The following is a 15,929-nucleotide window of genomic DNA, read 5'->3' on the forward strand; positions in this document are numbered from 1 at the left end:
TACAAGGTTTAGGCTAGCAAGGTTATTTGAAACAAACACAAGGATGAACCGGTGCAGCAAAACTCACATAAAAGACATATTGTAAACATTATAAGAATCTACACCGTCTTCCTTGTTGTTCAAAACTCAGTACTAGAAATTATCTAGACTTTAGAGAGACCAAATATGCAAACCAAATTAGCAAGCTCTAGGTGTTTCTTCATTAATGGGTGCAAAGTATATGATGCAAGAGCTTGATCATGAGCACAACAATTGCCAAGTATCAAATTATTCAAGACATTTTAGAATTACTACATGTAGCATTTTCCAATTCCAACCATATAACAATTTAACGAAGAAGAAACTTCGCCATGAATACTATGAGTAAAGCCTAAGGACATACTTGTCCATATGCTACAGCGGAGCGTGTCTCTCTCCCATACAGTGAATGCTAGGATCCATTTATTCAAACAAAACAAAAAAAACAAAAACAAACTGACGCTCCAAGCAAAGCACATAAGATGTGACGGAATAAAAATATAGTTTCAGGGGAGGACCCTGATAATGTTGTCGATGAAGAAGGGGATGCCTTGGGCATCCCCAAGCTTAGATGCTTGAGTCTTCTTAGAATATGCAGGGGTGAACCACCGGGGCATCCCCAAGCTTAGAGCTTTCACTCTCCTTGATCATATTGCATCATACTCCTCTCTTGATCCTTGAAAACTTCCTCCACACCAAACTCGAAACAACTCATAGAGGGTTAGTGCACAATAGAAATTAACATGTTCAGAGGTGACATAATCATTCTTAACACTTCTGGACATTGCATAAAGCTACTGGACATTAATGGATCAAAGAAATTCATCCAACATAGCAAAAGAGGCAATGCGAAATAAAAGGCAGAATCTGTCAAAACAGAACAGTTCGTAAAGACGAATTTTAAAATGGCATCAGACTTACTCAAATGAAAATGCCCAAATTGAATGAAAGTTGCGTATATATCTGAGGATCACGCACGTAAATTGGCATATTTTTCTGAGCTACCTACAGAGAGGCAGGTCGAAATTCGTGACAGCAAAGAAATCTGTAACTGCGCAGTAATCCAAATCTAGTATGAACTTTACTATCAAAGACTTTACTTGGCACAACAAAACACAAAACTAAGATAAGGAGAGGTTGCTACAGTAGTAAACAACTTCCAAGACTCAAATATAAAACAAAAATACTGTAGTAAAAACATGGGTTGTCTCCCATAAGCGCTTTTCTTTAACGCCTTTCAGCTAGGCGCAGAAAGTGTAAATCAAGTAACATCAAGAGACGGAGCATCAACATCATAATTTATTCTAATAATAGAATCATAAGGTAACTTCATTCTCTTTCTAGGGAAGTGTTCCATACCTTTCTTGAGAGGAAATTGATATTTAATATTACCTTCCTTCATATCAATAGTAGCACCAACGGTTCGAAGAAAAGGTCTTCCCAATATAATGGGGCAAGATGCATTGCATTCAATATCCAAGACAACAAAATCAACGGGGACAAGGTTATTGTTAACCATAATATGAACATTATCAACTCTCCCCAAAGGTTTCTTTTTAGCATTATCGGCGAGATTAACATCCAAATAACAATTTTTCAATGGTGGCAAGTCAAGCATATCATAGACTTTCTTAGGCATAACGGAAATACTTGCACCAAGATCACATAAAGCATTACAATCAAAATCATTGACCCTCATTTTAATGATGGGTTCCCAACCATCCTCTAGCTTTCTAGGAATAGAAGTTTCAAGTTTTAGTTTCTCTTCTCCGACTTTTATGAGAGCATTTGTAATATGTTTTGTGAAAGCCAAGTTTACGAGCGCTAGCATTGGGACTCTTAGCAAGTTTTTGTAAGAACTTTATAACTTCAGAGATGTGGCAATCATCAAAATCTAAATCATTATGAGCTACAGCAATGGGATCATCATCCCCAAGGTTGGAAAAAATTTCAGCAGTTTTATCACAAGCAATTTCAGCGGTTTTAGCAATTTCAGGCGAGTTTTGTACGCTTTGCACTAGGAGTAGAAACATTGCCAACACCAATTATTTTACCATTAATAGTAGGAGGTGCAGCAACATGTGAAGAATCAACATTACTTGTGGTGGTAATAGTCCAAACTTTAGCTACATTTTTCTCTTTAGCTAGTTTTTCATTTTCTTCTCTATCCCACCTAGCACGCAATTCAGCCATTAATCTTATATTCTCATTAATTCTAACTTGGATGGCATTTGCTGTAGTAACAATTTTATTTTCAATATCCCTATTAGGCATAACTTTCGATTTCAAAAGATCAACATCGGAGGCAAGACTATCAACCTTAGAAGCGAGAATATCAATTTTATTGAGCTTTTCCTCAACGAGATTTGTTAAAAGCAGTTTGTGTACTAATAAATTCTTTAAGCATAGCTTCAAGTCCAGGGGGTGTGTTCCTATTATTATTGTAAGAATTCCCATAAGAATTAGCATAACCGTTACCATTATTATAAGGATATGGCCTATAGTTATTACTAGAATTGTTCCGATAAGCATTGTTGTTGAAATTATTATTTTTAATGAAGTTTACATCAACATGTTCTTCTTGGGCAACCAATGAAGCTAACGGAAGATTATTAGGATCAACATTAGTCCTATCATTCACAAGCATAGACATAATAGCATCAATCTTATCACTCAAGGAAGAGGTTTCTTCGACAGAATTTACCTTCTTACCTTGTGGAGCTCTTTCCGTGTGCCATTCAGAGTAATTGATCATCATATTACCAAGAAGCTTTGTTGCTTCACCAAGAGTGATGGACATAAAGGTACCTCCAGCAGCTGAATCCAATAAATTCCGCGAAGAAAAATTTAGTCCTGCATAGAAGGTTTGGATGATCATCCAAGTAGTCGATCCATGGGTTGGGCAATTTTTAACCAGAGATTTCATTCTTTCCCATGCTTGTGCAACATGTTCAGTATCTAATTGTTTAAAATTCATTATGCTACTCCTCAAAGATATAATTTTAGCAGGGGGATAATATCTACCAATAAAAGCATCCTTGCATTTAGTCCATGAATCAATACTATTCTTAGTGTTTTCAGGAGTATTCATTTTAGCAACAGTAAATAAAGCAAACTAGATAAAGTAAATGCAAGTAACTAATTTTTTTGTGTTTTTAATATGGAGTGCAAGACAATAAATAAAGTAAAGCTAGCAACTAATTTTTTTTTTGTGTTTTGATATAATGCAGCAAATAAAGTAGTAAATAAAATAAAGCAAGACAAAAACAAAGTAAAGAGATTGGGAAGTGGAGACTCCCCTTGCAGCGTGTCTTGATCTCCCCGGCAACGGCGCCAGAAATTTTGCTGCTGGCGTGCAGTTGACGTGGGAGATAGAAATCTTTGTGGTGTAACTTTCTTCAGTTCCCCGGCAACGGGACCAGAAATTTGCTTGATGCGTGTGGTTGACACGTCCGTTGGGAACCCCAAGAGGAAGGTGTGATGCGCACAGCGGCAAGTTTCCCTCAGTAAGAAACCAAGGTTTAATCGAACCAGTAGGAGTCAAGAAGCACGTTGAAGGTTGATGGCGGCGGGATGTAGTGCGGCGCAACACCGGAGATTCCGGCGCCAACGTGGAACCTGCACAACACAACCAAAGTACTTTGCCCCAACGAAACGAGTGAGGTTGTCAATCTCACCGGCTTGCTGTAACAAAGGATTAACCGTATTGTGTGGAAGATGATTGTTTGCAGAAAACGAGTAAAACAAGTATTGCAATGAGATTGTATGCGATGTAAAGAATAGGACCGGGGTCCACGAGTTCACTAGAGGTGTCTCTCCCATAAGATAAAAGCATGTTGGGTGAACAAATTACAGTCGGGCAATTGACAAATAGAGAGGGCATAACAATGCACATACATGTCATGATAAATATAGTGAGATTTAATTTGGCATTACGACAAAGTACATAGACCGCTATCCAGCATGCATCTATGCCTAAAAAGTCCACCTTCAGGTTATCATCCGAACCCCTTCCAGTATTAAGTTGCAAAACAACGAGACAATTGCATTAAGTATGGTGCGTAATGTAATCAATAACTACATCCTTAGACATAGCATCAATGTTTTATCCCTAGTAGCAACGAGCACATCCACAACCTTAGAACTTTCTGTCACTTCGTCCCGCAGTCAATGGAGGCATGAACCCACTATCGAGCATAAATACTCCCTCTTGGAGTTAAGAGCGAAAACTTGGCCGAGCCTCTACTAATAACGGAGAGCATGCAAGATCATAAACAACACATAGGTAATAACTTGATAATTAACATAACATAGTATTCTCTATCCATCGGATCCCGACAAACACAACATATAGTATTACGGATAGATGATCTTGATCATGTTAGGCAGCTCACAAGATCCAACAATGAAGCACAATGAGGAGAAGACAACCATCTAGCTACTGCTATGGACCCATAGTCCAGGGGTGAACTACTCACTCATCACTCCGGAGGCGACCATGGCGGTGAAGAGTCCTCCGGGAGATGAATCCCCTCTCCGACAGGGTGCCGGAGGAGATCTCCGTAATCCCCCGAGATGGGATTGGCGGCGGCGGCGTCTCGATGAGGTTTTCCGTATCGTGGCTCTCGGTGCGGGGGTTTCGCGACGAAGGCTATTTGTAGGCGGAAGGGCAGGTCAGGGGGCCACACGAGGGGCCCACACTATAGGTCGGCGCGGCCAAGGCACGGGCCGCGCCGCCCTATGGTTTGGCCACCTCGTGGCCCCACTTCGTCTCCTCTTCGGTCTTCGGAAGCTTCGTGGCAAAATAGGACCACGGGCGTTGATTTCGTCCAATTCCGAGAATATTTCTTTACTAGGATTTCGAAACCAAAAACAGCGAGAAAACGAAGCGGCACTTCGGCATCTTGTTAATAGGTTAGTTCCAGAAAATGCACGAATATGACATAAAGTGTGCATAAAACATGTAGATATCATCAATAATGTGGCATGGAACACAAGAAATTATCGATACGTCGGAGACGTATCAAGGAGGAGAAGTGGAAGAGGAGGAGGAGGCTAGTCTACGCCTATATAGTAGAGGTTACTGCCGGCGCACCTATTATGGTGGTGCGCCGGGGGTACTTTTTAATTTTTTTTCATCCAAATCTAAAACCTCAAAAAACTCTGTTTTCCTTTTCGAATTTTGGGAATCAAAAAAATCGGTAAACGGCCGTAGGCGTTGAATTCGGATAGGAAATTTCGCGTAGATAGATTTTGATATAAAAAAGTTTTTCATCGGAGGTCGTATGCAACCAGAAATCCCGTTTTACCGAAAGATGACGCCATTTTGCATAATATATCAAAATTCGTTTTTTCAAATTTTTATTAAAGCTAGATTACATAATACATGGGCAGTTCAAAGGATTTTATTTTTTGAATTTTCTATCATTTTCTTTTATTTTTTCAAAAACTGAAAAGGCGATTCCCGGGTGGGGGGGAGGGGGGGTGGAGAGAAAAATCTAGGCACCTTACCCCCGGCGCACCTCTATGGTGGTGTACCACCGGCGCACCACCATAGAGGTGCGCCGGGGGTAAGGTGCCCAGATTTTTTGTTTCCGGCCAGAATTCTTCGAATTTTATTCCCGGCGCACTAAATTTGCTTGTGCGCCGGCAGTATAGGTTCTTCGCCGGCGCGGCCTAACATGGCTCGCCGGCGGTATTTTGCCACCGGCGCATGGATTTGCTGGTGCGCCGGTAGTGCTATTTTCATCTATAGGCCTTTTCCTAGTAGTGAGGAAACATGCGACAGTTTCTCGCTCTAGCACTGAGACAGGATATAAATCTCTTGCAAATGCAACTGATGAAATTATTTGGATACAGTCAGTTCTTGGAGAGATTGGTGTTAAACAGCCAAGAACAGCATGTACGTGGTGTGATAACTTGGGAGCCACTTATTTATCAGCAAACCTGAGAGGGCAAGCCGTTCCAATCTAATCAATCTTGTTTCTTGATAGGCCGGATCGATGTCGATATGACGCTTCACGTCACAGTGCACCGCAACTCATGTTTAAGTGGACTGCTAGCACGGCAGCCGTTTTACTTTTCCCCTCTCGACCACGATCGCGGAGTACTCCGGCGACCGATGGGTGGTGTTTCGGCCGGGCCGACGGGTGGGCGGTCCAGCAGGTGGGACGTGGTGGACGGCGTCCATGCATGCGTTTGCGTGGACGGAGGACCGACGACGGGCGCCACCACCGGTACGCGGGAACAGCACCGGCTTTGGCTTTACCACGGCGAGGGGAGGAAGCCGCCGTCGGGCCCGCGCCCTGCCCCCAAAAAGCTGCGCGGCTCCGCTCAGCCGCTCGCTCACCTGCAGTTTCGCCCTGCCCCTACCCATTGCTGTGTCCCTGGCCTGCCGACGGCCACCGTGCGCTCGGCCCCGCCCCGCCTGACCCGCCGGCCCCGCGCGCCTGTAAATAATGGAGCGATGGGAAGCCTGGCTTGTGTGACCTTAATATTTCGTACGGCGAGCGGGTTTATGATCGTACGCGTGCGTGCAAACTAGCTAGACGTGCATGCATGTGTGAGTGTCTCCGGCTTATGTTGCGCTGCACGTACGTGCGGTCCTGTTTGCCTTCATTTCCGCGCGCGCGTGCACGCCAACAGTGTCGGGTCAACAAAGGGGCGAAACCTTTTAAGACGAGAGTGGATCGATGGATCGAGGCGGCGCTGTAGAGGCAAGGGAGGCCGGCAGGGTGGTGTCACTTGCTGCTCCTGTACGTGTGCCCGCGCTGTGCCCTGGTCTAGTCCAGAGCGGGGACCTGCACGCACGCATGGCTGCGAGATCTATCTCTCTACTCATGTCTCAAACCCCATAGGCTGCCCGTGGCATGTACGTACACGCGCGTGCGTTCCCGTGCGTGCACGTACAGTCTCCATCTCCCTCCCTCCACCACGGCCAGGTACCAACGCATACATGCAAGTGCATGCTTAGCCTTTATTACGGCACCGATCGACCGACCGACCTCGTTGTTACGAAACTGCACAAGGAGAGTACGTACGAGTCAACGCTCAACAGTGGCTAACTACCTCTTTGTGGCTGTTCCATGCGCGAGCACGTGTACGTGTAAATACATGGTGAACAGGAACCCATGCATGCTTGTGAACAGCAAGCATATCCGGACACGAATTTTTGGCACATAGGTGCTATGCACCCTATAAAGCCTAAAATTCGTGATAATTTCAAATATTGAGAAAAAATACGAATCCTCCTAGAAACAAAAGATGATTAAATATTGTATTCGTATAAATATGTTTGAGTTCAAAATGATTCCCATGATATCCTTGGAAAAAAGATAAGTTTATGACGAATATACCATCAATAGTACATGTACATGGGGCTTGTTCGATTTTGTCATTTTTACCCAGGATACAATGATACTAATTTCCTCGCGAAATATTTTTGTACAAGTACAATATTTGGTCATCTTTGGTTCCCAAAATGATTCAAAAAAATTTAATTACCACGAATTTTCGCAGATGTATGGGGTGCTTGGCTCCCATGAGTATTGATGATGTATTTTCCAAGCATCTCCACACTATACATACGACTGTTGACGTACGTCTACAGTCTTATGACGTGCCATTTCTTGCCGTTCTTGTTGGGTCCGTATCGTCATATTACACTGAGTACAACATGCATATCAAGTCATTTCAACCCCGTACGGAATTTTAAGGTTTTTTCTTGGGTGTGACTATTTCTCACTTGACTGACAACTAACTTCGTACGTGCCTCAGTTAGATGGTATCATCATGAGTTGCAACTCATAACTAGCACGAATCACGATGCAAATTAAATGGTGTAGGATTTGATTGAGCACGAAGTTAGTAGTCCTCAGAATTTCGGAAACCGGAAAATCCGTTACCACCTAAAAAATACTTATACTGGTCGAAAACATTCAGATAAATTTGAATTTTAACTATAGTAAAACATTATCTTTTCATTGCATAAATATAAAGTAACTTTCATGTATACCACAAATTATGTTATAGTTTTAATTATATCAAGATTGGGAATTGCTCAGCCGTTGATGGAGAGACACACTCTAGGCCCTCTCTGTATTACGATTTCCAACATCGCTTGGCTAAGCACCAACACCAATGTGGTAGTCACAAGGACATCAGGAATACAGAACGAGTAAGGAGCACATGCCGGGTGACGAGGATAACACAACAATTTCATACCGGGTTGCATAAAGTATCACACAAAGCAATATGGAAATGTGAATGTACATAATACGCGAGGTTCACACGATAAAGATCTTCGTGGATATGTCACGGAAGGTGTTCCAAACATGTCCACATATACACGAATCCCACTATGACACGACCCGCGGGCCCTGGTGTTTTTAAGATCTTCGTGGATACGTATGGGAGTTGATAGAGCGATCAACTGCTTCATGTCGATTTTTGTCGTGGAAGGTGTTCCGAACATGTCCACATATACACGAATCCCGCTATGACACGACACACGAGCGCTGGTGTTTTTAAACCCCGAGACACGTCCGTAATCGTCGCACTCGCGCTAGCACGATATTTTTTCGCACCGCACATCGAGATCCGTTGTGCGCCCTTGTGCGCGGCACAAAAATATGCTTTCTTCTTCTACGACACCTAAATTAATCACAGTAAAACTTTTATAATCAAGCGACCTATTCTTTTATTTAGATAGAAATTTTGATTTTATTAAAACAGAATTTTCATTTCATTAAGATATACAAATCCATATTTGACACATTGATATTACAATGCAATGGGTTGCTGCTTTATTACAAAATTACAAAAGCAAAAAAAAATCGTCTTCAACCTCACTGTTTGAGGTTGAAGCTTTATTTCTTCAGCCTCATATGAGAAATGTAAACAAAGAGTTCAATCAATGTAAGCTTCCTTGTCTGCATGCTAATTTCGGAGTTTCGGAGCAATTTCTTACCCGGCCAAGAAGATGTAGTGACTCATCGGATCATCGTTCGATGTGGCTTTATACCATGCGGGCGCGGAGCCCCCGCTTATGAAGAGGTATGGAAAAATCTCCACCATATTTGTATTTGACGCGTCCAGAATATTACTAAGGAAGGAGCATCAGACTAGAAGTGTCACTCGATACCTAGAGAAAGAGGCACGGCATGGAAAACCACTCACAATCATAGCGTTGGAAGGCAAGGCACAAAGGATCAAGTAGGCCATATATTTCGAAAATATGGCCACTCGGAGCCCCGGCCCCATCTCGCACTCACTCTCACTCGCACAGTTGAGCAAAAGCTTACTTGATCCATGTTCATGGTCCCCCCTCCCGTCGAGCTAGCTAGGCTTCGTGGTTCCCCAGCTTTTGGCGCCTCCTCCAAATCATTCACCCATAATTCACCGCCCAACACCCCACGCGCCATCCCTCTTCCGGGTTGTAGGCCGGCCGGCGCTCGCATGTCATCTCCATCCGCTTCCCAAATTCGCCATGGCCGCCCCCATTCTTGCTAGCCCTGTCGATCAAGGAGTGGCAAAAGGGCCGGCCGAGCAGCCTGTGCGGCAGGGTCAAGATTCTCCCATTTCCGCGACCCGGCCGGCGCCGGGCAGTACTGCTAGTACGTGCTCCACTTGCTCTCCCGGTCCCTTGTATCCAGGAGCAATGGAAAAAAAAATCAAAGAAATGAAAATTCGGGGTTTCCGAGGAATCCCCTGTGGATGAGCAACCATTACGTCACGGGCTCGCGACAGCAACTGATTGCATCTCAATGCTGCTACTAATGTTAGGGTATCTCCAACGCCTACTAGTGTTAGGGTATCTTCAACGGGTCGATACATTTTGGACGTTCGAAATGTCCGGTTGTGTCCGTTTGCGTCGGTCCGGGGACATCATTCGACCCAGGGCGACCGTTTGCGTTGGGTACCTCCAGCGGTACGGACACATTTTTTAGCGGATATAGCGTCAAGGTTGTTAATGGCGTTTTACATCCCGTCGAGGCCTGCCGCCGGCGATCACCGGTTCACGCGCGACGACGGTCGTTCCTGCGCTTGCCAATACATTGGCAAATTTCGCCGGTGTTTCGCACGCGGGGGAAATGACCTGCGCGGCATCGCCGTTTCTCGCCCCGTCGTGGCTATATATGGTGGGCACTGGCGGGGGTGACGGGCACACCTCAAGCTAAACCCTAGCATCCATCCATGACCGAGCGCAACCTTAGGCGGGATCGGAGTTGTTCAGATGTGCCGCCACGCCCACCCGGAGGAGGACGAGCAGCTAATCGCCGCCGTGTTTCAGGCCGACCAGCTGGACCAGGAGGCGGCGGAGGCGGAGGCGAAGGTTGCGGAGGCGGAGGCGGCAGAGCGCGTGCAAGGGCGTGACCGCCTCGCGGCGGCCAGGGCGGAAATCACCGACGTCAGGGCCGAGCTCGTCGACGCCAGGGCGGCGCTCGCGAATGCGCGGGCGGCGATGGCGGCTTCTCTGGTGGCCCCTCCGGCGGCCCCACCCGCGGACACCGTCATCCACGACATCACCGACGACAACGACATCGTACCCAGCCGCTTCGACTGCGGTGGCGACTAGTTCGTTCTGCTCGCGTCCTTCGAGACCCTGGCTGGGGACGCCCTGCTCCGCCAGGCTTAGCGGAGGATGAAGCCCACAGCTATGTTGTCGCGTGACTCGGGGGTACATGCGCTCCGATCTGGATTCGCTTCAGCGGAGGGGCCCTTCTCCCGCGCGGGTCGAGGCGGAGAATCGGGAGCTGGCCGGTGGCCATTGCCTCCAGGGACGAAGCGGTGGCAGAGGCGGCTAGGGACATGGCCCACTTCCACGCCCAGCTGGAGGGGTTGCAGGCGACGCTCCAGGCGGACGAGGCGGCGGTGGCCCAGGCGGAGGCCAACTCTATGGCCATGAGAGTCTTGTGGGACTCCTCTCTGGCCGAGACCCTCGAACGCCGCAGGCAGCAGGACGAGATGTCCGATCGCTGGCATGCGCGGCGTGCGGAGTGCATGAAGCGCTCCGGCTTTGACGACGACGCTGGCCCCTCCGGCGGCCAGTAGTAGGCCTCGCGACTGCGAGTAACCCAAAACGTGGTAGGCCGCGCGACGGCGAGTAGGTAAGACCGTTGTAGTTTTAGGTTAACTCGACTAACCATCTCTGTAAAGATGGTCCTTTTGGCAATCAATTATAGTCACTGCCGACCGAGCCCGGGTGCAATGAACGCAGACACTTTTCATGACCGCGCAACATCCGCGGAGTTTGCGTCACCGCCGCCGACCCGGTCACTATACGTCGTCCCGCTGCAGGTGGTACTAGACGCATTTTTCAGCCCAACGGACGCAAACGGTCGTCTGTTTGCGTCGCTCCGTTGGAGATGCTCTTAGCAGCAATCGGCAAAAGGGCTAGCTTTGTTTTTCGCTTTTGGAGCCTAACGCTTTTAAGAAGCTGGATCAAAGCCTATGTGTGCATAAGATAAAGACGCATGATCGATCAGCCCGCCCAATCCGTGGATCTACATGCGGCAATAACGCACCCCATCAGCATGGCTAAATAATTGCCGCATGCTTAGGAGCCAACACCATAGGCGAGCTCGGAAAGCACTCTTCACTCATCACCCGGTCAGTCTGCGATGAGCATGCTTGTGTGGATGGAAATGGGAGAGATCGGTGGAGCTGTCGTCGTGCGTAGGGCAGCCAAAACCGCCACTATTTCCTCACGCCGCTCGCTCTGTGAAACTCTGTTGATCCTTGCGTTGCGTGCGCGCGTCCTGAGCTACCGCAGATGGATCGTCTCGTCTTTTCGAGAGGAGGGAGTGAGGGAGAAAGGAAACAAGGAGAAAACGATGGGGAGAAACCCTCGCGAGCTGTTGCTGTTGGTGACACGGACCGGACCGAGCGTGCTGAGGATACATGCACTGCACTGCACGCGAGAGCAGAGGCGAGAGGCTTTGGCGATGTAGATCGATCGACGCGCAGTGCAACAGTAGCCGTGAACGGTGAAGAGACATGGGGCAGCCGCACGGGCCTGGTTGCTCGTACGACGCTCCGCCCAGGCCCTGTGGGGTTTGCCTCTGCCTCCTGGTTGGGCCCCGATGGGTTCAGTGAAAGCAAAACCCGGTCAGGGCGGCGGCCGCAACACCAAGATCTGCTGCCTCCGCACTGCCCTAGCTTTGCGCTTAGCTCGGATGCGGACTTGCAGGTGTACGTACATACATCATGGATTCATGGCCTTGGATTCCGAGAGCCGGCCGGGGGCACCAGCGAACCTACACCACGGCACCACGGCGACATGTAGATAGGTCCGAGTCGAGAGATCATTACTGTAAGGGCGGGGCCGCTGCCTGGAGATCACTGGGATCGTGCGCGGAGCAGTGCTAGGTTTTTCGATAAAGGGAATATATTAATATCAAGAGATACCAATTACACCCAGCCTCTGCAACAACGCACCACCCTAATGGCACTACGGATGCACACAGCCAAAAAAAGGAAAAGAAAACTAAGAAACAAAGTCCCGCTACAGTATCTCGGGCCTAACAACAGCAATACATCCACCGCCATGACAACACCTGAATTACAAACTCTCCAAAAAACGACGCCTTCAAGAAGGGAACAGTGCTCAAACACCGTCGTCGCCCGATCAAAGATCTTAGGTTTTCACCCTGAAGATAGTCTCCGCTCTCGAAACAATGCCTCCACCAAGGTCACTGCCAGGCACAACCAGTTAAGGCCAGACCTTGGGTTTTCACCCTGAAAGGTAGGACTCTGCGCTTCACCTGTGTTGTCGCCCCCACTTTCATATCGCTGCTGTGAAGCCGGGACACCAAGCCAGCCCCTCAACATTGTGGAGACTTGAACCTCCCTTAGCTAGTCCTCCCCTCCGGCCTTCATGAAATTCTCTTCTTCCGACTTTCATCATGGATCCATAGTCACTTGATGTCAACACAGAAAAAGAGCTTCGCGCTGCTCCCTCCGAGAACCAAACGGTCGGAATAAACGCATGGGTGCGCACGACCGAATACCTCCGATCCGACAAACTCCAGGCAAAGCACTGTTACATTCGCCGGTGGAGCCTTCCGGAACTCAACCCTCCGGCCAGATCACGAGTCCAGACCTCCGGTAGGTCCTCTTCACGCAAGAGAGGCCCTAGGACCGTCGCCTTTATTCAGGTCGGACCCCCACGTCGGCGACCATCCCGGGCTGGCCAACCCAACCCTCCACCGGCGACACCATCGCCGGCTTCCATGCTCCTCCATCTCACCGCCGGATGGCGGTGATAGATCAACCACCACCACCAACCGCGAGCCGACCCTCTCCGGCGAAGAAGAGGCCACCTCCTCCGTCGAACCCAAGGCTGCTGCCGGGCGCCCTCGTGTCGCGGAAGAAGCCCGCGATCGCCTCCACGCACCGACAAGAGGCGGGGGTGGATGGCATGGCGCAGACCGAGGGCCTGGCCGCCACCCACCACCAGCCCCTGCCGGACTGCTACGGGAAGCCGACGGGAGGAGGGAGACCGCAACGCCGCCCATCCCAACCGCGCCGGCCGGTCCGCCAGGGGACAACCGACGGGAGGAGGGCCGCCGCCGACGTCGCCCATCCCACGCGCGCCTGCTCCGCCATGCATCGAGGAGGTGGGATCCGGCCGCCGTTCTTCACGCAGGCGACGAGGAAGGGCCCCCGCCGCCGCCACGTCCCGAGGGACTTTGCCCCGGCGGCGCTACCGGCGGCGGCGGCGGCGGAGGGTGGGGTACGGGAGAGGTTAGGGTTAGGGTCTCGTACGGGAGAGCCACGTACGGGAGAGGGTCAATCACTTCGGAGCAGTGCTAGGTACCTAGGGACACCGGTGACCCACACGCGCGGGGGAGATCTTTTTTCCTTTTGCCCTTTGCGAGACCTGGGTGGTCACTCATAAGGGCATCTCCAACGGGGCGACCCATCCCGCGCCCGCGCGTCCGGATGGATCCAGCCGGACAAAAACCCGGCCCAACGCGGGGACGCACCGCAAAAGCGGACGGCCGCGGCGTCCGGAACGACGCAAACCCGGCCCAAATCTGGGCCGGGTTTGCGTGGCCGCGGATGGCACGCGGCGTCCTCGCGTGTCCGCCATGTCCGTGTGGCTGGCCCACCTGTCGGTGCCCCGGTCCTATTAAATGTGGGTCGGGGAAGGGGACTGTCCCTATCCGGTCCCCACTTTCCACTCCGGCCGCACGCGCGAGCTCGAAGCTTCCGCGCCGCCATGGCCCCGAAGCGCGAGTTCGAGCCGTCCGCCATCGACCACGAGGCCGGCGGCGGCCCGGCAAGTCGCGCCGCCGGCGTTCGCAATGGGGCCGCCGGCGCCTCCCGGACGCGAGCGGATCTACGTCACCGTAGCGGTGGCGCGGATGTTCCGGGACGCCGGCGTCCCAATGCCGTGGGGGACGTGCACCTCCCCCACGGGCGGCACCGAGCCCGGATCGGGTTCCGGTGCCGCCCATCCCGGGCTCGGCCGCGCCCGCTACGCCGAGATCCGGAGGCGCCGCGCTCGGCTGCCGGCGGACCTCCGGCGAGGAGCCCGCGTACGGCGACGCAAGTCCCAGCCGGGACTTGTGGTTCGAGGTGGAGCACGATGCGCGCCGGCGCACGTGCTTCACATCCGCGACGGCGCGGCCTCGCGCTCGGCCGCGCACACCGCTAGGCGGGCTGGCCGCCGCCCGGCGGCCTCTACATCAACGAGCCGCAGCCCCGGCCACGGCCGCGGCCGCAGCCCCGGGAGGAGGAGAACGACCGGAGGCTGCAGGGCGGCGCTCGCGGCGTCCCGCGAGCGGCGGGACCTCGACGAGATGGCCAAATGGCCGCACCTCTCCGCGGCGCTGCGCGCCTCCGCGCTGGAGGAGGCGGCCGGGAAGGCCCGAGGAGGACGCCCGGGCGGAGGCGTGGGCCTTCCTCGAGCGGCGCGCCGTCGAGGAGGAGGCTACGCGTCGGGCGGCGCTCCGGGAGGAGGAGGAGCGCCGGGCCGCTCGCCCGGCGGAGGAGGAGCGCTCGGCCACGCGGAGCCGCAGCGCGGAGCGAGCTCCGGCGGGAGTCCGCGCGGAGGGCACGGCTGCGCGGCCGGCGAGCCCGCCGAACCCGCACTCCCCCGGGAAAGGGCGCGGTGGGAGCCCCGGCCGGAGTCGCCGGTGCCCTCGGGCGTGTCGAGCCGGAACGGCGCGTCGCCGCCGGGGGGCGTCGTCGTCATCGACGCCGACGATGACGAGTACTACTGGGAGTAGTACTGCCGGCGGCCACCGTGCTCGCAAACCCTGTCTAGGGTTTTTTTTTAGTTTAAAGCCCATATAGGGCTTTCTTTTGTGTAAAAATTGCCCAAAATAGGGCTAAGTTTAATTAACCACTACTTTAATGTTATTTTTGGCTGTTTTCCTTTTTTATTTTTATTTTTGTTATTTTAATTACATATGCGGTGCGTCCGCGCGTTGGGCGCAGCGAGCGACCCAAACGGACACGCGGACGCGGGCCGCTGTCCGGGTGTCCGTTCGGCCACCCAAACGGCCCAAAACGGACGGTCCAGCGCGTCCGTTTGAGTCGCGCGGTTGGAGATGCCCTAATGGGCTGTGACTGAAACGAGACTGACTGAAGATAGGTGTGGGTGAGGAGATGAGATGAGATGAGATGACACTGCAGTGCCCCCGCTCTCCTTCCACACTCTACCGCTACTGCTACCCACGATTGGAATTGCTTTGTTGTGTTGCCACTCACCTGCTAGGCTCCCATTTGTCTGACCATGACACTGCATATATCGTTCGAATTATCTGTATATTCTTGTGTGCGATGTAAATATCTTCGCGAGACTAGGGAAGCCCGGGCTGACATAATGGTCTACCTCCTCATGCCGTTCTGACGAGGGATCGGTGCTCCTACGTGGAGGAGCTGCATGAGATGGCAAAAGG

This window comes from Lolium rigidum, chromosome 7 (assembly GCF_022539505.1).
Source record: "Lolium rigidum isolate FL_2022 chromosome 7, APGP_CSIRO_Lrig_0.1, whole genome shotgun sequence".
NCBI classification, from domain to species: Eukaryota; Viridiplantae; Streptophyta; class Magnoliopsida; order Poales; family Poaceae; genus Lolium; species Lolium rigidum.